General features: G+C 43.6%; 1 long non-coding RNA gene across 1 annotated transcript; it reads right to left on the minus strand.

The window, feature by feature from the left end:
- Window positions 1-1,272: 1,272 nt before the first annotated feature.
- On the minus strand, window positions 1,273-16,647 carry LOC144586393 (uncharacterized). Its single transcript, XR_013541189.1, has 3 exons — window positions 16,570-16,647; window positions 9,167-9,195; window positions 1,273-6,315 (listed from the first exon to the last, which is right to left on the minus strand). It is a non-coding gene; the product is annotated as an uncharacterized LOC144586393 (long non-coding RNA).
- Between the last annotated feature and the right edge of the window lie 1,387 nt (window positions 16,648-18,034).

The raw sequence follows: 18,034 nt of genomic DNA on the forward strand, positions 1-18,034 counted from the left end.
GCTTAAGCAAGCAAGCAAGCAAACAAACAGAGCTCGCAGGTCACGGTGCTAGTGCTGTACTCCCTGCCTTGCTCCGAATGGCACAACACTTCCAAGTATGTGCACCCAGACATCACCCATACAAATATATTCCTGCTGAACTGGTGAAGCTGTAGGAAGGATGGAGGCGTATGCTCAGGCTTTAATGTCAGCTCAGAAACAAAACTCAAAACCCAGCCATTATCCCTTAATCTAAGATTTATTGTTGCACCTGGAGACACGGAAACATAATAATTCCATGAGACTTCACAAACTGAAGACAAAAAGCAATGGTTGTTTTCTAAGACCTTGAGATGTGTTATTTTATGCACAAAACTAATGTTTTTAACTCCTGCTCAGCTCTGTCTATTGGTATTAGGCACTGGAGGACTTTGGGAGGAAGGGGAAAATCCAATATGTTCATAACACAGAATTTACAACTCTGGAAAAAAAAATCTGGACTGGGAGCCAAAGCAAGTAGCAACTTCAATAATATTCTTCTCTCTGTGGCTGGCCTTACAAATTGTTACTTCCCTTAAATGAGCAAGACTGTAATTACAGAGTAAATGAACTGACTTATTGAAATGTATAAAGCAGAAAACTACATTCCCAACTATGTTCTCGGGATCTTCCATTAATTGGAAATGGCATCTTATAAAATGGGAAAGAGTTCTGAATATTGAAAACAAAAAGTATCTCTGAAATCTGACACTATCTGTTATTGTATCACCACACTGTTCTAAAGAAATCAGGGTGCTCATCAAGTACAGAAAACAGCTTGAGAACCATGGTTCCAACAGCCCATCCTCTTTCTCTTTCTTTCTTTCTTTCTTTCTTTCTTTCTTTCTTTCTTTCTTTCTTTCTTTCTTTCTTTCTTTCTTTCTTTCTTTCTTTCTTTCTTTCTTTCTTTCTTTCTTTCTTTCTTTCTTTCTTTCTTTCTTTCTTACTTACTTACTTACTTACTTACTTACTTACTTTTCTTTGGTTGGTTGGTTGGTTGGTGGGTGGGTGGGTGGGAGGGTGGGTGGGTTGGTTGGTTGGTTGGTTGGTTTCTATACCACCCATCTAACCAGAGGTCACTATGGCTGGTTCACAACAAAAGCAATTAAAATAAGCAAGACATCAAACCTCCTCTGATTTCAGAAGCTAAGCGGGGTCAGAACTGTTTAGAACTTGGATGAGAGATCACTAAGTAGTATCAGGTCTTTAGGTAGGGTGACAGTCACTGCCACTCTGACATAGTGTAATGCAGCTCCCTGTGTCCTTATGTTCCTAAATCAATAAGCACGGAGGTCTTTCACTGACTTCAGCAATCACATTCCCAGCTTAGGTTCACGTGTCAATGTTTCACATCTAGTCATAGATACCAATATGGACAGCAGGACTGCAGTGCACACTTGGAATCAGGTAGCGGTCTGCTCTCTCAGGACCCATTGGTACTAACACTTGTTCTAGTTGCTTACCAAATCTTGCAACTTCAGACTTAGAGATGATGGCGGCAGCCTCTGGAAGGCCTCAGAGCATAACCAAACATAGCATAACTTTGGGGCAGTGTGGAGATATTTAAAATGACAGATGGCTCCTAGATTCAGCTGCTGATGGTAGGTAGGATGAACCAAGGGACAGTTGGAAGACTATGTGAGTGAGCAAGTAAAGGGTCAGATGGAAGAGAGGTATTGAAGTTCTAAGTCCCTTAACCTACATCAGCATAATTGTGCTAAATATATTTATATGTGAATCTTGGAGGAAGAGTAGAATGCCAGGACCATAATGTAGAAAGACAGAACTTATCACCTCTTTACATTGATTGAACCCCAGGAAAGTCTAGCGCCCCCCTCCCCCCATGCACAGGGAATTACTTGGAAGCCACTTTAGAGGCTATGGAATGATGTCGGTACTGTAGAACCAAAGTGAACCTAAGAAAATGGCTGTGGCAATCACCCTGCTTTGGCTCATGTAGGAGGTTATTTGCATGTACCAATGGGAGCTATTGGGAGGCGGAGCCAGAGAAACTAGGAGGGGGGGAGAGGCTGAGAAGAGGAGTTTTTGGAAGTTAGTCAATTTAAGTCAGAGATGAGAGTCTGAAATGAAGAGTTAGTCTGTGGGAGTTAGAGAGTGTGGTAGAATGAGGAGTTAACATAGTTAAGAGTGAAACAAGTTATTACAAACCTAGTGAATACTTTAAAGTCTTTGAAAAACCTGTTTAAGTGAACTGTATCCCATAAACCTGTTTTTGTTAAACTTTACACTCAGCATGGACCTCAATCTTTCTAATTGAACATTTTGACAGATATCAACTGGTAGCAGCGTAAAGGAGGGAATGTGTCGTGGGCCTCAGGCTAATGAAATAATCTGGGGACATGCAGGGGCACATCACAATTGGTGTACAGTGGCGGGATTTGAAGTAATCCAGTGAGCTCAAAATTTAAAAGTGAATTTTCTGGAGTCGTGGGTACCTTTTAATTAGGATCTGTGGTGAAGAAGTGAGTAACCTGCTAGAGCTTTTGTGGAAAGGCTTAGTAGCAGGGCTTCTGAACCCAGGTCTGGGAGAGCTTAAGACAGGGTACCGACTCTAAAGAAAACTTTTTTACCTCAGGATTTGAGAGACCCAGTGGGCTAGCTTGAAATCCAAGGCTCTGAGAGAAAGGATAAGAGTGGAAGCCAGAGTCAGAACAGATCTGAGGTGATAGGTAAATAAGAAGTGTCTGGAGGCAGGAATTGCTCAGACAAAGAAACTCAGTAACAAAGCTTGTGAGCTGGAGAACAGCCAGAGAGAGCTGCTGAGTAAAGCACAACATAATTATTGGGGAAAACAGCTGAAAGAGAGGTCCTTTTAAAAATAGTATAAGAAAGTCCACTATAACTCTAATATGTCACCCGAAAGAACAACAACAACAAAAATCAGCCATGGAGGGAATTGAACCTCGAGAGGCTGAGGGAAATGGGAACCCTCTAGTTCAAAGTGAGGAAGAAACTGAGGGCTCACTAATAATTACCTCAGAGGGAGAAAATATTCTAAGCTCCCAATAGTTTGAAAAGTGGAATCGAGAACTATTTTCTTCAGGTAAACAAATGCTATGTTCATCTTCTGCCTTCATACATCAAAAGAGGAAACACAGCCCTCCTAGAGCCTCCTAGAGAACTTCAGTTCGTTCCTCCCATTTGGATGATGATGATTATAATATATGGATCTCCCTCTATTTAACCCATCTAAAATGTGTTTTCTGAGAACAAAAGTTACAGTGACTATTCCAGTTTACCATGTCACTGAAATAGAGGATCCTTTTGATAAAGTTGGGAGGAGATTAAATAACTGGAATCATTTGGGGGAGGGAAAGATATGCTGCTGCCTTGCCTTAAGTGCCCCTTCTACACATTTCACTCTTATCCACCCCCATCCCCTAATTTGCCAGAATGCCCCCAATTCAAATGGATTTGTGAATGAGAAAGGCATTTGAAGTTATTTCTAGTGAAAGTACAGGATAGTCTTCTTAGTGGTCATGCTTGAATTGGTACCTTGTACAACTCCTTCATTCAAGAAGAATCAGCTAATGTCCCCTCCTAGACTGTGGAAAGACATAGCAAATGCTATTTTCCAGTCCATATGATCCACAAAATAGTCTGGGCATTTGAATTTGCTGTGGATAATACTGCTGGCAGTACTTTTTGGTTTCTTCTTGTGTTAGATAGTTAGCTGCCTTGAGAGCCCCATTAGCAATAGGAAGTTGAAATGCATGCAAATTTTTAATAAAGGAATTATACACATGCATATTTTTAACAGATTAATGAGCAGATGAGATGTGACAAATGCAACTTGTAATTCATTCACAGAGTGGTGCAATCCTGTGTGGTTGTTTCTTTTGAGAAGTAACTCATGGAATGAAACAAACAAACAAAAGTCAGGACGCTTTTCCAGTCTACAATGGAGAGAATAATCCAGAGGAATAATCCATAGAAAATACACATGTATGACATCAACAACTCTATACCATTTTTGAACTCTAGGCATTTTTCTTCTTCTTCTGGAATGGATTTTATTTCAGCTGGTAAGGATTTCTCTTCCATCTTTTATGAAAGTGAAATGTCCCTTTTCATTTAAAGGCTCCCCAGTGTATCTTGGGTATGTCCTCTTGCATCTCTATTATATCAGTAAATGCAGATCTATTATTTATTAAATTCAGAGGACAGACACAAATTACCAGTAGTAATTTGACACAGAGATATAAAATCCTAATGCGAGTCAGATGGAGTCAAATTGATTTCTCTTTAAGCAGGACCATCAAGCCTGGATGTGCATCTGTTGACTGGATGATATGTCTTTTCACTCACATTATGTTGGGAGCTTTATTAATAATGTGTATCAAATCTAAATATCCTTTTCATTTAAGGCTCAAAATGGAAGCCATTAATGTCTGTAATCCTCCACTTCTGCTGTGCAAACTGTTGCAGGCTGAGTGCCCAAAGCAGATAGCAGGTTTCTATAGAGCTTGAAAAAGTTACATTTTTCAGTAACAACTTTCAGCAGTCACAAGCCATCATAGTAATTGGCTGTGCTGCTGGGGATAGTAGCCACTGTAGTCAAAAAGTAACTTTTTCAAACTCTGGGCCTGAGACATTGCCAAATCTGGGAACAAAAGCGATTAGATATCCAAGATTATTTACTGAAATCTGCACATGCCTTCATGGCTGGGCCACAAGAAGCTTTGAGTTTTGAAAAATAAAGGTGAGAGACATGGACAATGTCTTATCTTTCATGGGAAGCCCTGCCACAGGAGGCCAGGCTGGACTCCTACCTGCTGTTGTTGTGTTGTTATTAAAGACATTTGTTTTTAGGCAGGGTTTTTAAAAGTAAGTTGCTGCTCAGAAGGAGTTTTAATGGGTATGTAGTAGTCTTTTTTAATCTTCTAAAGGCTGCAATCCTGTTCTATAAATTACACCATCTAAGGCAGATGATGTCATCGCCTGCAACACATTTTTGGAAGCAACCTCTCCCTCTCTGATTACCTCTGAATGTCCCCAGGCTCTCATGGGACCCCTTCCATTGTGGTGAAGCTGTTGGTTGCCAGGGAATGGGGAATGTCTTTAATTTTCAAAAATCATTGTCCTGGTGGTGGTGATTTTGGGAATTTAAAGATTCCCCACCCCTACCCATCTTGCACCGTTCTGCAACTTCCTTATAGTGAAAGGGAGTCCACAGAGGCTTTGTTTATTCTCAGGAAAAATCACCACAGTGGATGACAACTTCACCCTTATGTAACGTAACTACAAGTGCAGAATTTCAGCCCTTAAAATACTAAAAAAAAGAGAGTTTAGTTTATTTATTTAAAATATTTCTGCCCCCACTTTTCTTCTTAAAAAGGACCCAAGGCAGCTTACATCATCAAAAGACAATATTTAAAAGCTAAAAAAGAGTAAGTATACAAACACTACAAAGTAACCCAATTGCATGTGCCCAGGCTAGATCTTGGATAGCTCAGTGGTTCAGATATGTGAGTTCAATTCCCCACTGTGCCTCCCTGATAGGGGCTGGACTCAATGGTTCATAGGGTCCCTTCCGGTTCTGCAGTTTTAAAGTTATTATCCAGCCCAATACTTTTTTAAAATTTATTTTAAATGCGCCAACATCAAACCCAAATGCTGAGTTGCATTGGGGGGCTTGGGGAAGTGGCACCATTTCTTATGCATCACCACCACTAATCCCATCTCCAAAGCTATCATTTGCTCCATTAGGAAGCACCTATAAATATTCTTGCCCAGGACTAGCCTCTCCATTGGGCAGAGTACCGCAGACACTGGGCAATGGTAGCAGCAGTTCACTCAACCCAGCCAAACCCCTCTGTTGGAGGATAGCTATGGCCCATTTTGCAATTTCCTGCTGAACTGCAACTGCCCAGCTGTTATTGAATGCAATGGGCTACCCTGTCTTGATATAACAATTATCAGTCTGTTCTATATGAAAGACCTTGTCCTTTATCCCAGGCAGAAGAATATCTTGGGCAAACTTAATTTTCTGGAGTGGAACTCTCAGGATATCCAGTGAGCATTCTAAAGTAAAGGAGTTGCAATCTGGAATAGACATTCTTTAAACATCTCTGGTATTAGCCTGGCTTCCATCTTACCTTTCCCCCAATGGGGAAAATGGCATCTTTTTGTAGTGGTTTTCAGAGAAATTTTATAAGGTTAATCCCTTCATTCAGCACAGCTCTTCCAAGTGAAGGTTGGCTGATGGGTGCAGTGGTGGTAGTGGAGCTTCTTCATCTCAAAAGTTTATGGTTATAACCCAGTATGGCCCTCGATCTGTAAATCCAGATAATAAATAAACATAACCATCTTTGTTAAGGAGTTAACTGTGAATGCTGTGGGGAGGTACCTCTTGAGCTTGCACACTTGCAGTTACTTAGAAGGTATGGGTCTAGTGTTTTTTTTTCTTTTTCTATTATCAATGGGCGTTATAAAGTCAACTTTAAGAATAGGTAAAAACTAGATTATGAGATCATTTGCTTTTGCTGTTCACTCTGTCCTTGGTGCCCTCTTCCCCGATCCTGCCACCATGTTATCAGGAACAATGCACTTGAAATTCACAGACATTTTTAAACAAATAATTTACAGGGCCAGCACAGAAGCCTAGGATTATATTCATGACAGCTTTGGACTTGTTGCTTGCATTTATCAGTTCCCTCTTCTCTTGCTTTTATCTAGTCTTCATAAATGTTTAAGCTAGTAATATAAATCATTCCCTTTCAGTCTCCTAACGAGCCCAAAATACTGGGGGTATTGGGAGAGGAGGGGAATACAGTACTTTAACATTTGACACTGATATGCAACTGAGTCCCAAAGCTCTAAATTGCATCATATATTCTTTGCCTGACACAATAGCTGACACTGAGAAATAGCTCCACTAATCAGAAGAGCCGCTGTGCTTCTGGCCTCCTTGACCAAGACTTAACAGTGAAAGACAAGAAAGTGATTTAGAAGCAGCCCATGAGAAAAGTATCCTAGCATACAAACAGATTTGTAATAGAAATAAATTTGTTTCATATCAATAAAAACACAAATAAAAAAATCTCTAGAGGAAAGTCACGGCTGCCAATGAAGAAACTCCCAGTTCAGTCCTCACTAGGGTTGTAAATTATGTCATTTCCCCCCTCACATTCATTTTAAAAAAAACCTCATGCTCTTCATGGCCCAGACATGCAGCACTGGCCAATTTTGGTGAATCCTTCAAAAAACAAGGACAGTGACATTGCTCACCATCTACAACAGCCTAAGTCCTAGGATCAAAAGCACAGTGTTGCCCTTTCCTGCCATCTACGTACTCTAGGAGGCACATATTTATTTTATTTTATGTATTTATCTTATATGCCGCCCACACTACCCAAAGGTCTCTGGGCGGCTTGCAACAATTAAAATACAATAAAAAGGTAAAACAATTAAAATACAATTAAAATATATACTCTAAAATTGCCATCAGGACCCACAGTTGACATTATTTCAATTAAAAGCCTTCTGGAACAGGAAGGTTTTGACCTGGCACTGAAATGTCATCAGCGCCAGCGCCAGCCGAATCTCAATTGGGATGGCGTTCCATAGTCTGGAGGCAGCTGCCAAAAAGGCCCTTTGTCTACAAGCCTTACCTCCTTGAGGGAGGGCTCTTTCAAAAGGGCCCCCTGGCTAGAAGAAATAGAAGCACTAAGAGGACCAGAGCAACCTCCCTTTGACCAGGGCGCATTCTCTCCCTTTCACTCCATGAGCTGCCAGTAACACAGTGATTTAAAGAGCTAACAATTTAACATCTCAAGTCTGTCTGGATAAATCTGCCTATTTTAGTTTCTCCCATAAATTATTTCCATCAAGAATATGAAGATTTTTTTAAAAAAATATTTGCTACATTAATTAATTAATCCGCAGGTAGTGCTGCATTCCCACTGATACATTAATTAATTAACGTAGCACATAAAATTTAAAATTCATTTTATTTGCTACATTTTCTTCCCTACAGTTGATTTGCAGGGAATGCACATCATAGTTAATGCCTTCTTTGGCCATCCAGTAACATGTTCTAACTGAGAGACAGAATGTTTGGAAATAGCCATATGCACTGCCTTTGGACAAATGTGGAATAAAAAACGTATCAAGGCTTTTGTGCATTTCTTGGTTGACCATTGGCTGGATAGCTCAATGGTTTAGGTATCTGGCTGTGGGGTCAGAGACTGGGAGTTTCATTCCCCATTGTGCACCCCAGAAGAACCAACATATGTGGCTTTCGGCAAGCTGCACAGCCCCAGGGAGCCCCCCAGAAGAAGGTAATGGTAAACCACTTATGTGTACAGTGGTGCCTCAATTTATGACCATAATCCGTTCCAGCAGATGGAATGTAAGTGAAAATGGTAATAAGACCAATAGCGAGAACGCTATTAATCTGTTCCAGCCCCCCCCCAAATACCTCAAAAAATAAAATAAAAATAAACAGAGCAAGTCCCATGGTGGGACTGAAAAAACAAACAAACCACCAAACAAACAACGCCCCACAGAAACATAAACCTCCAGCCCTGCAAAACCCACCCAGAACAGTTTTTTTTAAAAAATGGCACCTTACCAGGCAGTCCCAAGCTAAAACGACCGATGCTGCTGGTGTCCAACGCCGTCTCCAGCTCCAGAACCAGCATCACTGGCTGGCCTGGCCTGGGTACTCTGGCCGCTTGCCTCCCAGTGCTGGCAGCAGTGTTTGAGCACCAGGAGGCTGAGCCTGGCTGGGGTGCTCCCTCCGGCCGCTCGCCTCCTGACGTGCTCCAACAAGGCCAGGGGTGGTGCTCCTCGCTGCCCTCCGCGGGCCGATGGCAGGAAATTCAAATGGCGGAAGGCAGCGAGGAGCGCCTTGAAGCAAAATTTTGTGGCCGGAGCTGTTCATAAGTTGAATTGGTCGTAAGTAGGGGCATTCATAAGTCGAGGCACCACTGTATTATCTGCCTAGAAAACCTATAAGTCAAAATTGACTTGATGAAACACAATTATTATTATTATTATTATCAGGCTGACCACGAGGCAGAATAAAAACCGACCAGTCATCCACAGGTCATGCTATATTCCTGAAAATACTTCCTGTTAAGGGGAAAGGAAAATTGAAGAAGATAAAGAAAATGATTTTTACCTTAGCATGGAGCTTCCTTGACTTTCCTCCTGAAAAGTCAAAGATTAAATCATCAAAGTTTGGATTGACAGCACAACTAGTTTCAGCTCTAGGGAGCAGGAAGGGCAAGAGGCAAAGGGGATGAGTGGAAACTGCTTAGGGATAAAAGAAGACTGCACATTGCCCTTTTAAAGTCCTTTTCTCCCTCCTTTTCCTTTACAGTGATGCCTCGCAAGACGAAATTAATCCATTCCGGGGTTAATGTCGTCTTGCGATATTTTGGTCTTGTGAGCTGCGGTTGCCCATAGGAATGCATTGAAATTTAATTAATGCATTCCTATGGGATTTTTTTTTAAAAAAGTCACCTACCAGTTAGGCAGCTGGGGAAGCACCATCAGAGGACTGGTGGCTCTCCCCTCACCCAGATCGCTGCCTTAGGAGGTCCCCTGGGGCTTCTCTTGCACCATTGGAAGACTGGCGGGGGGTACCTCTGAGCAGCGAGTGGTGCTTGCAGAGGCTTGTCCAGCACCCTTTCTGAAGATCGCGCCCTTTCCCCCTGGCTTCAGTAAGGCTCTGAATGGAAAAAGGCTTTCTTTTTTCCCCCTTTTTCCATTCGGATCCTTATCGAAGGCATGGGGAAAGGGTATGATCTTCAAAAATGCTGCTGGACAAGCCTCTGCAGGCGCCGTTTGTTACATAACAGCACTGATGTTACCTGTCTGTCATGGGTTTGGAGGGAAAGTTCCATCCTATGGGGAGTGGAAGGCGGGACATCAGGAGGAGGGGCTGTACTGTATAAATATGTGATGCCTGTGTGGTGAAGAGGAGATGCTGAGACAGACTGTGAGACACTGGGTTGGGACGAAGCAGCAGCTGGGGAAGAAGAAGCTGTTGTGGGAGTCTGTGTGTCTGACAGGGTACTACTGTGGGTCAGAGTACCACCCTGATAGGTTCAGGGGTCTGTTGGTTAGCCAGAACTGATGGGTTCAGGGTCTGTGCTTTAAGTTAAAGGTTCTAGGTGAACCAAACTGTATGCTTGTGTGTGTGAGAATAAGCCACGTTACTTTATTTTATTCACCTGATTGTTTTATTTACCCTGTTTGTATTTAAAATAAACCTTATTCTTTTATTGGTTAAAAATCCATCCCTGGTCTGTGTGACTTATTATAGGGAATGGTTGGTGGCAGCTTAGTAACTGTGTGATAGATCCCAGTAGGTCTGGGTTTGTCACATTGATTGGTGTCCAGCGTGTGGGATACGACTGGTCCAGTTGTCCAGTGGTCCACCAAAGCCTTGGCAAGTGTGCCCAGAGCGAGGGGGGTCTAGTCAGGGACAGTCTGAGGCGCGTAGGTAATCTTCTAGGTGTACCTCACGGGGAGGTGCGCTAGTAGAAGAACGTGCCAACTGGGGAGACTTAGATTAAGGTGCTCTGAGGCAGCCTAGTTTTGGCGGGAAAACGCTGAGGCAAAACTGCGTAGCAACAGCGAGCTAGCTTGCCAGCTGAGAGGCCCAGCAGAGGGGGGTAGGCTCTGACTCGATACTGTTGCAAGTAGTGCTGAAGAACAGCAGCAATCTCTATAGGATAGCTGGTTCTGAGGCAAGCAGGGAAAAAAGTGGTCGTTTTATTTTGAGGCTTGACTTTTTAAAGCAGCCTGTTCTGAGGGGGGGTATGCCCTTGACTCGAAGTCAAGTAACAGACATGGGTGAAGTGAAAGACCCCCAGATTGACCAAGGTTCTGAGGATGAATTTGGCTCAGTGCAAGGTGACAGCACAGGAGAGCAGGACCCAGAACTCAGAAAATTACTCCTAGCCCAACAGCATGAACTGAGGGTGAGGGAAATGGAGGAAAGGTTAGAGAGAGCGAGAATGGAGAGGGAAGAAAGAATGGAGAGAGAGAGAATGGCGTTTGAATTAAGAAAACTGGAACTGATGAACCAGAACAATAATAATAATAGGGATTCTGAGGGAGGCCAACTGTCTAAGGCTGACCTGAAGAAATTCCCTGTGTACCACAAGGGAGATTGTCCTGAGGTGTTCTTTTCCTTAGTGGAAAGAGCGTTTGTGGACTTCTCAGTGAGGGAAACTGAGAAGATGACCATCATGCGATCTTTAATCAGTGGTAGCCTGGCTGAGGTTTATGCCGAGATGCCTGAGGAATTGATGAAAGATTTTGCAGAGTTTAAAAAACTGGTGTTTGCAAGACATGGGATAAATGCAGAGCAGCTGAGACAAAGGTTCAGGTCCCTCACTAAAAAACCAGAACAGACTTTTACCCAAGTGGGGGCCCAATTGGTGAGGCTGCTTGAGAAATGGCTATCGCAGGAGGGAATAGAGACCTATGAGCAGCTTAAAGACTTGATAGCCCTGGAACAGTTCTATTCAGTCCTGCAGGGGGAATTGAAATTCCAGGTGAGGGAAAGGAAACCGAAATCTGTGGCAGCAGCCGCAGAGATCGCAGATTTTATCTCCCAAATAAGAAAGCCCTTGGGTGAGGGGAAATCTGTAGGTAAACCCAAAGAAACCTACAGCAAGTACTCTCAGGGACCAGGGAAAAGCCAGCAAGGGGGAGGGGCCCATGGTGAAGGGAAGCCCTCAGACATGAAACCAAGACCTCAGATTTTGGAGGGAAAACCAAAACAAGATGAGAGAGAATCAAAATATACCAGAAAATGCTATTTCTGTCAGGGAAAGGGTCATCTAATCTCAGAGTGTGAGAAATTAAAGCAGCTAAAAGGAATGGTGCCTCAGAATTCTAGTGGGACCAAGCCAAAAGCTGTGTTCTGTGTCCAGAAAGAGCAAAGCTCATTGTCACAGAGGGAGCCTGTTGCCATGACTACTCAGTCTGGAACAGCTACCTATGCTGATCAGGCTGAGGAAAATGGTCCTCTTCTGGAGGTAAAGCGCTGCTTGCTGATAAAAACAGATTCTCAGTTGTTTGAGACAGCAGGGGTGGACGTAGGAATACTTGACCGTCAGTATAGGGGGCTGCGGGACACTTGTTCCCAGGTAACCCTGTGCCATCCAGATATTATTCCTAGGGAGTTTATAATCCCAAATGAGAGCATGAAGGTGGCAGGGATTGAGGGGCAGATAATCTCTCTGCCAGTAGCAGAGGTACCTGTCAACTTTCAAGGCTGGAGGGGAGATTGGCGGCTAGCGATTTTATCGACTCTGCCAGCAGCCGTGCTCGTGGGAAATGACCTGGCTGAACATGTGAAACGGGTGCTAGTGATTACACGCTCACAAGCCACCACAGGGACAGTTCAGGGGGGTAATGATGAGCCAGAGACGGAAGCAGAGGGGAGTTCAGAAGCTGTGGTGGAAACCTTAACCACAGACAGCAGATTTGGACAGGAGCAAAAGGCAGACGCCACTCTCCAAAAGTGTTTTGAACAGGTGACTGACGCCCAGCTAACACCTGAAACCCCAGTGAGATTTCTGGAGAAAAAGGGGATTTTATATAGAGAAACCCTGAGGAATATCTCAAAAGGGGGAGATGGGATCAGAAGTCAGCTGGTGGTACCTGAAAAGTATCGCCCCATGAACTTACAAAGGGGTCACTCTGACATGTCTGCTGCACACTTAGGGGTGAAAGGGCCCCTTGATTTGATCAAACAAAATTGGGAGCAGATCACCCAGGATGACCCACAAGACGTTGTGACATACATAGACACCTTGATGAATGACCTAAAGCGAAATCTAGAGCTGGCAGCAGAAAACCTGCAAGCGCAGAAGGTCAAACAGAAAACATGGTATGACCGCAAAGCTAGAGAGAGGCACTTTGACCCAGGGGAGGAGGTGCTTTGGCTTAGGCCCTGCAGAGAGAATAAGCTGCAGCTCAAATGGGCAGGACCATATAGGGTCATTTCCAAGATGTCAGACCTGAACTACCTAATAGAGCAAGAGGAGAACCAAGCAAGGAGGGTGGTTCATGTGAATGCCCTAAAACCCTACTACAGAGGGGAACAGAGGGTTTTATTCGCGATAAAAGCAGCTGAGAGTGAGGAAGCTGAATTACCCTTCTGGGAGGGTAGAGGGGAAGTAAAATACAACCCAGAGGAGGTAAAGGTCAGTCCTGCACTCACCCAAGACCAGCAGCAAGAACTAAAAATGCTGCTTAGCAAATATCAACAGGTGTTTTCCAACAAGCCGGGGATAGTGAAGGGAGTGATGCATCGGATCCACACAGGGGATGCACCCCCGCAGGCAGTATCCCCATACCGAGTAACGGGACCCTATAGGGACAAGGTGCGGAAGGAGCTGGACGAAATGCTGAGGGAGAACATAATCGTCCCCTCTTCTAGTCCTTGGTCCTCTCCAATAGTCCTTGTGGACAAGCCTGATGGGAGCATTAGGTTTTGTGTTGATTACAGGAAATTAAACCGTGTAACCACTCCTGATGCCTACCCAATGCCCAGGCTAGACAACCTGATTGAAACCATAGGGGGTTGTCGGTTCATCTCATCATTGGACCTGGTAAAGGGATATTGGCAATTAAGAATTGATCCCAGGGATCAAGAAAAGACTGCCTTTTGCAGCCCTTTTGGTCTCTATGAGTTTCGAGTCCTGAGCTTTGGTCTCAGAAATGCACCAGCCACATTCCAAAGGCTGATGGACCAGACCTTGGCAGGGCTCAGTGACTTTACAGTGGCCTACATTGACGACATAGGGATCTTCAGTAATACCTGGGAAGATCACCTGATACACCTGGAGTTAGTGCTGCAGAGGTTAAGTGCAGCAGGGCTAACAGTAAAGGCCAGCAAGTGTCAGCTGGGTAGCCCAGAAATAAAATACTTGGGTCACATGGTAGGGGGAGGAATGATAAAACCCCTGGAGGCCAAAATAGAAGCTGTTCGTGATTGGCCTAGACCCAACACCAAGAAAAAGGTCAAATCATTTCTTGGGTTGGTGGGCTACTACAGAAAGTTCATCCCGAGGTTTAGCGAGATGGCGGCTCCGCTGACCGATCTGACGAGGAAGAAGGCTGATGACCGCATCCCGTGGACCAGCAACTGTGAGGCGGCGTTCCAGAGGTTGAAGGAGGCGCTAATCAACTATCCAGTCCTGCGTGCTCCAGACTTCGACCGGGAGTTCATCATCTACACAGATGCGTCTAACAGCGGGGTAGGAGCAGTTCTGTGCCAGGAGGATGAGAATGGTGACCAGCATCCAGTGTCCTACCTGAGTAGGAAACTCCAAAAAGGTGAGAGACATTTGGCAACCGTGGAGAAGGAGTGTTTGGCCATAGTCTACGCGATCCAGAAGGCCAAGCCTTACATCTGGGGAAGACATTTTGTTCTGTGTACTGACCATTCACCATTACAATGGTTAAAGACAATGAAAACCCACAATAGCAAACTTATGAGGTGGGCTTTGAACTTACAGGACTATGACTTTGAAGTGAAGGTGGTCAGAGGGTCAGTGAACTGTGTTGCTGACGCCTTATCAAGAAGACCTGAAGACTGAAGACGGCGAAAGAACATGGACTATATGTATATAATGGTGAACAAAAAGTTAAAATGTACCTGTGTTTTGAATTTGGTTGGTATTAATAAAGGTAAATTGATGTACTGTATATGGTAAAATGTTTAAATGCCTATTTGCTATGTTTAACTTGGAGTGTAAGTATATGTAAGTATTATAGGGTATGTATAACTGTTGTTGTATGTTTTATGCAGGTTGTTTTTTTGGTGAAAAGCACTTTTAGCTTTCCCCCTACAAAACAACTTATAAAGAGGGGAGGTGTTACATAACAGCACTGATGTTACCTGTCTGTCATGGGTTTGGAGGGAAAGTTCCATCCTATGGGGAGTGGAAGGCGGGACATCAGGAGGAGGGGCTGTACTGTATAAATATGTGATGCCTGTGTGGTGAAGAGGAGATGCTGAGACAGACTGTGAGACACTGGGTTGGGACGAAGCAGCAGCTGGGGAAGAAGAAGCTGTTGTGGGAGTCTGTGTGTCTGACAGGGTACTACTGTGGGTCAGAGTACCACCCTGATAGGTTCAGGGGTCTGTTGGTTAGCCAGAACTGATGGGTTCAGGGTCTGTGCTTTAAGTTAAAGGTTCTAGGTGAACCAAACTGTATGCTTGTGTGTGTGAGAATAAGCCACGTTACTTTATTTTATTCACCTGATTGTTTTATTTACCCTGTTTGTATTTAAAATAAACCTTATTCTTTTATTGGTTAAAAATCCATCCCTGGTCTGTGTGACTTATTATAGGGAATGGTTGGTGGCAGCTTAGTAACTGTGTGATAGATCCCAGTAGGTCTGGGTTTGTCACATTGATCACCCGGAGGGCCCCCCCTGCCAGTCTTCCGATGGTACAAGGGAAACGCCAGGGTCCCTCCAAGTGGCGCTTGCAGAGGCTTGTCCAGCACCATTTTTGAAGATCGCATCCTTTCTCCCTGCCTTTGGTAAGGCTCTGAAAGGAAAAAGGCTTTCTTTTTTTCCTTTATCCCTTTGGAGGCTTGTTGAAGGCAGGGGAAAGGGGCGCGATCTTCAAAAATGGTGCTGGGCTAGCCTCTGCAAGCGCATTCGTCGTGCAAAAAACGGCCATAGGAAAAACGGCCTCGTCTTGCGAGGCACCAAAAACCTCACTGGACCCATTCGCCTAGAGAGTTTTTCATCTGGTAAGGCAATTGTCTTGTGAGGCACCACTGTAGATGCCTTAGGGAATTATTGGGATAAACTCCTTGTGGCTGGGGGAATAAAACTAAAGCACTGTTAGTTGTGCCCTTCTGTTCTGCCTGCACCATTCAATCTATGCCCTGACCCTGCAGTTTGTGTTGGGTGGGGTGAATGTTTGCATGCTGACAAGGACACTGAAGAAGAGGGAAGCCATGCAAACTGGTTAAGCAACAAAGGAAAATGGAGATTTGTTTGGAAAAGGTGGAAAATATGAGGACTGAGTGGGGGAAAAGGGCAGGCACTGTTTAAAGGAGAAAAGTACTGAAAGGGTATTTTCTGGAACCTCCCATCTTGAAAAAATATTTCCACCATGCCAGCAAAATTTCACAAGCATTACTGTTAAAGAAATCATTGCTATGATTTAGACAGCAATACTACATCTGGGAATACAACTAATTAAACTCAGCAAGATTTACTTCTGAATAGACATTCCAGGGAAATTGTATTGGGATTGGGAACTATTGTTTTGTGATACCATATTATTGTTTTAATAACCATTGTTTACTAGCAGAAGACAATTAAAGATCTTTCTTTCCTTCTGTCTGTCTGTTATTTATATGCCACTTTTCTCCTTATACGAGATCCAAGACTTCTTGCAACAAATAAGGCTATACAATAGTCACAGTCCATTAAAAACTATTACATTAAAAATATTTTTAAAAAATATTTAAAAATCTCCAGATGTGATAAATGTAGCATTCCTGAGACCTCCACTTCATGGCTAAAGCCTACCTGGAAAGGAAGGTCTTTGTGTGATGATGAAGGTGGGGTGGGGGACAACCTCGCTTCACAGGGCAGCATATTCCAAAGCCAAGGAGCAGCCACTGAGGTATGAAGTTGATGCAGACTTTAGCTGTACATAGCTAACATTCTCTACAGTGTATATACACTGCTTTCAGTAGAGATAAGAAATGTACAGTGGTGCCTCGCTTAACGAGCGCACCGTTTAACGAAGAATCCGTATAGCGATCCCTTTTTGGGGATCGCTATACGGATCTGCCCCAATCGCCGCACTCGCTTTGCGACGATTGGGGCTCCGGCGGCCATTTTGGAGCCGCCGAACAGCTGATCGGCGGCTCCAAAATGGCCGCCGGATGACTCGAAATGGCCCCTATCAGTGTTTTCACGCCCTCCCCTTGCTTACGGAGGTCGCGAAAACGCTGCGAAAACATCGCTGGAGGGGTAAGTTTGCACGCTTATTGGAACGCATTAAACTAAGTTTAATGCGTTCTAATAGGCTTTCCTTACCCGCACAGCGATGTTTTCGTATAGCGAAGGTTAATCCGGAACGGATTAACCTCGCTATACGGGGCACCACTGTACTTGAAAAATTTCTCATTCTCTGAGATTTTCTGGTCTAAGAATGACAAGACTCCATGCGGAGATTTCCCCTTCTACTAGCAGACTTCTCAATTTCCTTAAAAAATAAAAATAAGAAATAAGGAATTGTTGTTGTAGGTTTTTCGGGCTGTTTGGCTGTGTTCTGGAGGCTTGTTTTCCTAATGTTTCACTAATCTCTGTGGCTGGCATCATCTGTCTGTGCTGAGTTCTAGCTCCTGTCCTCTGAAGATGCCAGCCACAGAGACTGGTGAAACATTAGGAAGAAAAACCTCCAGAACACAGCCAAACAGCCCGAAAAACCTACAACAACCATTGGATCCTGGCCATGAAAGCCTTCGAGAATATATTAAATAAGGAATTATTTTCCCTTCTTCTTGTTGAACTCGCCTATTTCATTCAGTTTGAGCTAAAGAAAATTTCAGACTACATCAGAAATAGTTCATCTTCTGCTCTTTTGTGCTTCAGAATTGGCTTCCGTACTTACAATCCTACACTCAGATTGTAAATACAGATACGGATATGTAATCTAGCCCATCTGTCAGATAATGCATTAATGTGCTATATAGTTTAGGTAGCTAAGATTCTGTAGATTATTAACCGGTGACAAGTGGAGCCTCCAGCAGCTAAGGGCGGGTTTGATTAATACATGTTCTTGCCCCCGCAGCAAATCTAATTCATTATATACAAGAAACACAAGAAAGTATACTTTCGCAGAAAAAGAAACAAAACAAAAACCCTCAGATCATTTATATTTCCCTGGGAAATAATGGTTTGATCTTTAATAATGTGACATTAACATATTAGGTGTAGGAAAACCTGCATCTTTTTAGTTGCCCTTTTTTCTTTAAAAAATGAG

The sequence above is a fragment of the Pogona vitticeps genome, chromosome 2 (assembly GCF_051106095.1).
Source record: "Pogona vitticeps strain Pit_001003342236 chromosome 2, PviZW2.1, whole genome shotgun sequence".
NCBI classification, from domain to species: Eukaryota; Metazoa; Chordata; class Lepidosauria; order Squamata; family Agamidae; genus Pogona; species Pogona vitticeps.